The sequence below is a fragment of the Artibeus jamaicensis genome, unplaced genomic scaffold, assembly GCF_021234435.1.
Source record: "Artibeus jamaicensis isolate MK-2021 breed Jamaican fruit bat unplaced genomic scaffold, CSHL_Jam_final contig_3230, whole genome shotgun sequence".
Classification (NCBI taxonomy): Eukaryota; Metazoa; Chordata; class Mammalia; order Chiroptera; family Phyllostomidae; genus Artibeus; species Artibeus jamaicensis.
In genome coordinates this window covers 1,191,516-1,200,788 of record NW_026521764.1, presented here as the reverse complement: position 1 = coordinate 1,200,788, position 9,273 = coordinate 1,191,516, and positions in this window count along the sequence as shown.

Genomic DNA, 9,273 nt, shown 5'->3' with positions numbered 1-9,273 from the left:
CATTGTATCTCTCTCACATCAACATTCCCCTCCCTTGCCCTCTCTCTAAAAATAAATAAATAATTTAAAAAAATTTTAAAGCGTTTTGAGTAATATGGAGAAAGGATAATACTAAAATAGTTAAGTAAAAAAAAAATCAGGAATCAAAATAGTTTTACATTATGATCTTCCCTATGAGAAAGTATCTAGCGCAATTTCATAATATGTAGCAAAACCTTTAAATGCATACATTCTCCAGGAATTCATGCCACAGATATTCTGACTTACGTGCCAAACTCAAATGTGCAAGGATATGGATTCCAGCATTGTTTACAATAGCGGAAGATTAGCAACAACTTAAATGTTCATCACAGGGGGCTGGTTAAATAAACCACAGCACCCCCAGGCAATGATCAGTGTGTACTGAGGCAGCTCTCCAGGAGTATATGTGACCTCAGAGATCCAGTATTTGGTGAGAAAAGCAAGTATAATATTTTTCTTCTTTTTTAAAAGGTAGTATATTTACATAATTTTTATACTCATAAGCTAGAGCTGAAGGATGCAAAAAAGACAAAAATTAGTAACAGAAGTTTTTTCTGCAGAGTCAGAGGTGCAAAAGAAGTTTCACTTTTCTGACTTTTCCATATATTGAATATATCGCTAGAGTCATGAGTTGTCTCTTAAAATAAAATAATGTTTTAATTTTAAATAAAAGAATTGGAATACCTAGTATGTAATTGTAAGAACTGGAATACCTAGTATGTAATTTGCTGTATGCTGCAGCCTGGTGAAAACCTCTTCATCTCTGGCAAACATGCAAGTTAAGGCTTCCTCAGGGCCCTTCCGGGGTGAAGGGTGTTTGGCCATTGAGGAAAGCACTTGCGATTCACATCTAGGCTGAAGCAATTAAGAAAGAGACAGCAGCTCCAGAAAGTAAAGGCATTCTAAAAACCAACTGAAGCCACAGAAAAGGATCAAAGAGCCAGAGGTAACTATCACAGTGTAAGCCCTCCTCCTCCAGAGTTACAGATATCTTGGGGGGAGCACCAGAATTCACACATGACAGAGAAGTAGATGGAAAGGGGATTGAGCTCACTTTATGTGGTGGGGGGCTCCACCTGGTAGGGGGTCGGCATTTCAATGTCAAAGCTGCCGAACAGACAGGCTCTCAAGGAAAACCAGCAGGACTATTATCAATCTTAAGAAAATAAAGCAATACATTAAGCTGGATTCCAAAGGTTTTCTTAAAATTCTAGATAAAATTTGAGACTGATTCTCTCATTGTAATTCGTTAATGCTTTTTTTGAAAGATGGGAGGATTCCTTAAATGGATGAATTCCTGGATCATATCAATGAACCAGCCTGACATGAGTCTCACAAAATCTTGTAATCCCATGAGACTCTTAGCTAAAATACTGACATCTATAATAATTAAAAAAAAACAAAAAACCACTTTTGGATCCAGACCAAAGATTTAGCATGAATAGTCTCTTGGAAGATAATGAAATAAATAGAATATAGTACCATTAGTTTTTTTACCACTAATAATGGAAGCCTAGGTGAAAAAACAGTTGCTTATGGGAACAATTACTTTTAAAATTTGTGATTTCAAGGAAATTTCTTCCAAGCAACAACACTTTACAATGGGACCTAAAGCATACAAAATAGTAAAGAATCACATGCCTTTGGAATTTCCGTCAAGGGGACAGGAGACAGATGACCTTTCCATCAGTCTCCCTGGTCTTCTGTGGAACCACAAACAGAGTGAAACCGTTACAACAGGATGATAGTTCCAGATAAGTTGTCATGTTTGGCCATCCCTGCAGGCATTAGTCTATTTGCAGGTGACGTTATAATACCACTTGTCCCAGTAATAAACAATGCTTTGTTGTGTGTAAAATTTTGAAACTGCCAGAAGCTCATATTTGTAACTGCTACAGAGAAAAGATTTAAAAAAAAAAGGCCTGTGGTTTCCACGGGAAAAACAAGTTCATGTGCAGTTCAGTTACGTCTGAACTGATTAACAGTGAGTATAATTTGTGCACTACCACTACTTCCTACCCCAGACAGGTTTTATGATCTTCCACAATTATCTGAAATCTATTTTATAAACTTTTGACGGCAATAAAAATATAAAGGTCTACAATTTAGGTGGGAAGAACAAGCTGTGTAGTAAAATAGCCTGACGAGTTTCCTTGCCAATATACAGATGGGATTTACAACACAGTAACTCAAAAAATGAGTTTAGAGCCATGGAGATGGCTTCATAGTTCCCCTTTAATTAGAGGCTGAATCCCTTCATAAATGGGGATTTATATTTCTGATATCATATTATCTTTTCTGAAAGAGGGGATTGATATAATTTTTAACATTTCCAAATTTACTATAGAAATATATACGAAATGTTTCTATCAGCTGCAAATCTCAGATTATAAAAATCAATGATGATTCATAATTGGTAGCAATGCAACTGGTTAATGGCTTTCTCTGCTCTTGCTGGTTATGAAAATGTGATTTGGGGATCCACTTAGAGTAAATGTGTCCTCTTCAATCTTTAATTTGGTCACGGGCTTTTATTTTTCATTATATCAGATTATTTTATTGAGTTGGAAAGTTCTCCAAATATCATTAATTATAAAGAAAGTTATTTGCCTTGAATTTATTTATCTGTTAAGCCATCATATCATGTATGTATTGCTGTCTAATGACTGACACCCAAACTTAGCTTAGAACTGTGGTTTATTAATTCCTGTGACTCTGTAGGTTGGCTGGAAAGTTACCCCATGGGGCTCATCTGAGCTCACTGGTCTAGCAGCTGCATGCAGCTGGTGGGCCAGCTGGGCGCTGAGGCAGCTGTGACAGGAGAGAGGGACATTCTATCCCAGTCTGATAGTCCCTGAGAGCTGTCAGAGGAGTCTCCTCAGTTCTCCTTCACATGGCCTTCCATCCTCCAGTGGGTTGGACTGAACTTCTTCATAGAAATGTCCAAAGACAGAAGCTGCAAGGCCTCTTGAATCCTATACCCCTGAACTTGGCATCAAACCAAGTCACAAGGCAACCCAGGTGCAAGATTCCATCTCTTGCTTTGAGTAGCTACAAAATATTCTGGCCATGTTTTCCAATCTACTACCCACATACAATAGGAGATGCTATAATACAATCCTCACTGCTAGCTATGCAAATTATGAAGAAGATGCCCCAAGACACTTTACCACCATCATGTAGGAGATTGTAATAACTGCACATCTATCAGGCCTGCCAATGGGGATGCTGTTTCCCGGACTGAGCGCACCACTGAAACGAGGCCAGAGACCGTATAAAACCAACACAGTCATGTCACATCACGTCCCCTCCTCGTATCCGAGCTATTCGGAACAGATAGAGGAAAGTTTTTAAAAGACAATTTTGAATATTTTTGAGATAGAAATTTAACCACAAATTTATCTAGAAATTTTCAAAATTTGGAGAACTAGTTTATGTCATCTAGTAATTTGGCAGGAACGGCACCATGAAAACAAGAACAGAATTAAAGTGTGAAAATCAGGAATTGTACACCAGCTTTGGGCTGGATATTTTATTCAATTAGCTGACATGAGTCTCTGAGTAATCCCTTAGCAATTGAGGTATTTACAGTAAATGTCAGTGAGTTTCTATTAGAAATGTGTTGAGTGCATATCTACATATTCACACTAGTGACCTGCCCAGCCCCGCCCCTGTAAGTTCTGTTCCATGAGCACATGCGTGAGAATCCTGGAGTCATGTGTTTTTGCTTTGGTTTCCAGGAGGCAGCCCCGGGGGTTCTCATGATTTGTCGTGATCAGGGTGCACTGCTCCCACTCCAGCATGGTCTGTGGGCCACATCAACATCACCCCGGAGCTTGTTTACATGTGGGATCTTAGGCTCCGCCCCAGACCTGCTGATCAGAATCTGTGTGTTAACGAGATCTTCCTTTGATTCCTCTGCACATTAAAGTTAGAAAATAACTGGGTGACAACTTTTGGTCATAGGGGGCACTGTTCCATTTTCTGGATTATTTTCAAACATTATGGTTGTATATGTTATACATAATTATTTGGCAGGTACATATACATATAAAGTTCTATATGTATATGTATGTACAGAATATGTATACACATATAATTGTATGTAATTATATAACATAATCTGTATACATCTGTACAGAACCTTTGTTGCTGATTCAAAAGAGATAATAATCCCTACAAGAATAGCTACCACTTGACAACGTCTTGGTCTGACATTAGGTTCTACCATGTATTTACAAATGCTTAATACATATATTAAGTGCAAAACGCAGACCCTCCCTAACAAAGCCATAGCATTATTTTATCATTATATGATAGTAATTTAGGTGCTTTTGCTTAATTTACAAGTAAAATTCCCTGTAACTCTGCTTTTCCTTCCTCTGAGTTTTATAAAACTTAAAAACTTCAGTAGTTTAAAGTTAATTCCCTTTTAATTATGTTGCTCCGTTGTGTATATCATATTACTACTAGAGTACTCTAGTAGTAAGGCATAGTAAATCTCTTTTTATGACCTTTTCTCATGCATTCATTCCTTTAACAAATTATTATTGAGCTCATGTTTTAAGCTTTATATTTATACAAGAAATACAGAAGATAACAAAATAGCTGTATATCTTTGAAAAGCATCAATCTGATAGAAAAGACAGAAAAGAAAGTCAGCGATCATAACTAGACTCAATAAGCAGTCTAATGGTGTTCAAAGGGGTGCAGAGGACAGGCTCATTACTGGGAGGCCTCAGGGAAGACTCACGGAAGGAAGCTGGGCCCTACTGGCTTAGCCGAGCTAGCCGGGGCATGTGGCGAGGAAGGGCGCTGCAGACAGAGTGCTCGGGGGAGTGGCGGAGTATGGCTGGAGTAAACTATGTGCATGCATTTAGGCATGTTGTTTAAAGTGCTGGCGGAGGCTGAACTGGGAATGCCAGGCTAAAGAGTTTGAACATTATTCCGACAGCAATGAGGAGCCATTGAAGAATTTTTTCAGGGGGCGAGGTCCTCAGAGGTGCAGTTCGGAAAGATCCCTTTGGCAGTTGCGTGGAAAATAGAGTTGAGACAGTGGGAGCCACATTGAACAGTAAGTCTGCGAGCCAAAACGGTGTGCATAGAGGGGAGAAGACAAATCAGAGGAAAGTATGGAAGACGAAATGGACATGGCTTGATGCCCACTTGGATATAAATGACACAGGCGACAGCCAGCTCCAGGGTCGCTCCTAGGTTTCTGGAGGGATACTGGGTGGATGATGGTGTCGGTCACCGAGGTGGGGACACCATAGGAGGAGCGGGTCTGAAGAAGGAAATATGTATGACGTGCAGTTTGGAACAGGTCAAGTTTGACGATCCTATGCGTTATGCATTGGAAGTCTGCAGTGCACAGCTTGTCTAGAGCCCAGGGGAGACGCCCAGGTCACTGGTGGGCTGCCTGCCGTGTGTGACTGCCCATGAGCCAGAACCGTTCTCATGGGCAATTCCATCCCGTTTTAGCTATCACGTGCTGGGAAGGAAGTTTCTTCCCCTCGCATGCTGTGTTTCTTCTTTAAGCAATGCTCTACAGTAGGAGTTCTCCGAGTTGACCCCCACATGAACACTATGCAGAATTAAGCAAAACTCTCCATTCCTTCTTGTAAACAAGCATGAACACAGACTTTGCTGGACACTCCAGGCCAGTAGGTTTCTCTCAAATATAACATCACACATCCTCTCCCACCTGTTGAGTCGAATATGTCCCCAGAGCTAACATTTATACATCCCAGTTGTAGTTGTTATTATAATTATATAACTTAATTAAACATTGTAAGAGCACAGAGATATGAATGTGAAAATAATGAAAGTTGTGATTTTTATGAAAATGAAAGCTGAAATAGGAAGCAGAATTAACAAAAGTGCATTCACTTCCCAATTGCTGTCAAGCTAGTGATGAGACAAGTATGATGGATTAGGGGAAATAATCGCTGTCTGGAAGTATGCAGCATTTGGATTGCTTCGCCTGTCTATTAATTCTTCACTCCACTTGCAGGAGAGCAAGCTGGAAACTCTGTGTGAAGGATTGTAGGTGTAGTTGATGCTAGAAAGATGTTGAGAAATTCTAATCAGAGCACCCATTTTCAAAGGCAAGGTCTTGGCCCTCATCAAAAAACTGAATTAGCAAGTTAATGTTCAGTTATAATTTTACATCAAAATAAAATGTTTAATAAGCCATGTGTGTAATCCGTTTAAAAAGTGTTTTCTATTATAACTGACTTTTTAAATTAAATAACCCAGCATTATTTAAATTAAATAACCCCCGCTACAAGGGTTTCTAATATTAAATATACATGAAAGCTGTCAGATGCTGCCTGCAATTTGAGCTTTTTAAAAGAAACTAAGTGGCCACGAAGACCTTGACCTCAGTCCCCACACAGCATGGGACCCTCTGGTGGTAGCTTTATCTTTCATTGTAAGTTTGGCTAAAACATTTTCCCATTCTCTACCCCAGTTTTTTCTCTTAAAAATGGTAAAAAAAAACTCAAATGCATTTTATTTTTAAAAGTTCGATGTGCCAGAGGCAGTGAAAATTTTGCTTTAACAATATAGGGCACAGGTGGCAAACACAAGGCCCATGGGCCGAATCCGACCTGCCACCTTGTTTTATCCGGCCCGGCACCTTGTTTCTACCCAGTGGCAGCGCTGAGCTCTTGCTTAACTGTTAAGGAGCAGTTACATTTATACAGTCCTAAAGTTACATTTGGCCCTTTGAAGGCAACCACGAGGCCAGTGTGGCCCCTGGTAGAAATGAGTTTCACACCCCTGATATAAGGCAAGAAATTTTATAGTGTCTTGCTTCAACCCAATAACAAGAGTTATCGCTCAGTATCATTTAGGATTTCCTACAGGCCTGTTGATGCTGGGAGCTAAAAACTCCCTAGAATGTGATTTTGCTGGCTTATTTGCTTTCACTTTTTAAAAAAGTGCACATACACACATATGCACACCCAGATATGTATACATATATAAACATGTATATATATATATACACTATTTGCTCAAACAAAAGCAATTAAGTGCAAGTCCGTGTTTCCTATGTCATACCACATCAGTTTGCCCGAAGTGAGGGACTCACTGATACCCCGGTGGTTCACCCATTGGCTAAATTTGGGATCGTGGGGGGAACAGTACCACCGAACCTACCTTAAAGTCAAGCATCTCCAGAAAAAAAATGCCCTCAAGAATTATTAAGGGAATCATCAAAGGAAATATTTTTTTCCTTTCTCTCTTATTTATTTGTTTTTAATTAATTAATTTATTTATCTTTAGAGGGGAAGGGAAGGAGAGAGGGAGAGAAATATCAATGTATGGTTGCCTCTCGCACACCCCCTGCCAGGAAGTGGCCTGCAACCCAGGCATGTGCCCTGACTGAGAATCAAACCGTGATTCTCTGGTTCACAGGCCCGTGCTCAATCCACTGACCTACAAGAGCCAGGGCTGCTTTTCTCTCTCTCTTTTTTTAATCTATATATTAGCACAAAAAGATTATTGACTAGTGGCTCATGGGTCAAGGATTTTACATTGCTCTGTGGGACTGGGTGTTTTTAATTTTACAAATCAAAAAGATTTATAAGAGAGACTTTGTACAAGATTTCAGATTTTTTTTTTTCATGAAATGAGAAAGACTGACAAGAATCAGCAAGAGCTGCCTCGGCCGGGGGGCTTGGCGGGAGCGTCGTCCCGTGGACCAGTTACGGGTTTAATCTCGGTCCTGGCGTGTATAGGAGGCAGCTGGTCCTTGTCTCACATCAGTGTCTCTCTCCCCACTCCCTCCTTTCCTCTGCCTCTAACATCAATAGCTATGTCCTCAGGTGAGGATTAAAAAAACAGAATCAGCAGGAGCTGAGCTGTATCTGCCCATCTGAGCAGAGGTACTTGTCCCAGTCAGGTTCTCACGTCTCTGCTGTCGGCATTTCATTTTGTGGCTCTCCCTAGTTTTAGAAAGTCACGGCCACTCAACATGATGCTCTCCGGTTCCGTCCATGCTGTCACGGAGGGTAGGAGCTCCTTCTTTCTTTTCTGCTGCATAGTATTCCATGGTGTAGATATAGCAGGTTTTTTGATTCATTCATTTACTGATGGGCACTTAGCTTGCTTCCAGCACTTGGCTATTGCAAATTGTGCTGCTATGAACATTGAGGTGCATAGGTTCTTTCGACTTGATGTTTCAAGACAAATACCATATGATCTCACCTAGAAGTGGAACTTAATCCACAAAACAAACAAGCAAGCAAAATAGAAGCAGAGACATGGAAATAAAGAACAAACTGACAGGAACCAGAGGGGAAGATAGAGGGGGAAGGAGAGGGGAGGGTCATCAAGGAGCATGTATGAAGGACACATGAACAAAGCCAAAGTGGGGATAAGACTGAGGGTGGGAGGTAGGGGTGGGTGGGGCGGGGAAAAGTGGTGGTGGGAAAATGGAGACAACTGTACTGGAACAACAATTAAAAAAGAAGAGAAAAAATTCATGGACATGAACAACAGGGTGGTGACTGCCTGGGGAAGGGAAGTATAAGGGGACTAAATAGTAATGGAAAAAATGTAATAAAGATTATATATTTTTTAAAAAGAAAGTAACAACTTTAAAATTAGCCATTGATAGCAACTTATTGCTCAAACTTCACATTTATTCAGTTGTGTTCTTTCACTCCTTTCAGTCCACACGTGCCCACAATTGGTCTGTGTCTATATGTAGCCATGCATCAGCTTCTATCTTTTCTAATATATATTTCTGCGTTAACTGGTATCTATAGTTGAACTGCTAGGTTACTGCTTGTTTCTGTCTTGAGTGTTTGTCTCCCCTCATTATTTTAATAACGGATTTAGTCCCTACATATGGGTTGAGAAGGTAGCATTCTACATCAGGGTCAGCCAGCCTTTTCTGTAAAGGACCAGGCAGTGAACACATTTGGCCCTGCACGTCACACAGTTTCTGCCCACCACTCAATGCGGCCATAGCCCACACCCGGCCACTGATGACACGTGAGGCTGCTGCCCTCACAGAGCACCACAGACAAAGTGGCTTAAACAACCGGCATTTGCTTCTCCCGCTCTGGGGTTTGGTGATCCCCAACCAGGGTGCCCGCAGGCTCAGCCTCCCGTGAGGCCGCTCTTCCTGGCTCACAGAGGGCCTCGCACGGCCTTTCCTGCCAGTGTGTTCCTGAAGAGAGAGAAACTCTTTCTTCCTGTTCTTACAAGGCTACCAAGCCTCTCCCACTAGGACCCTAC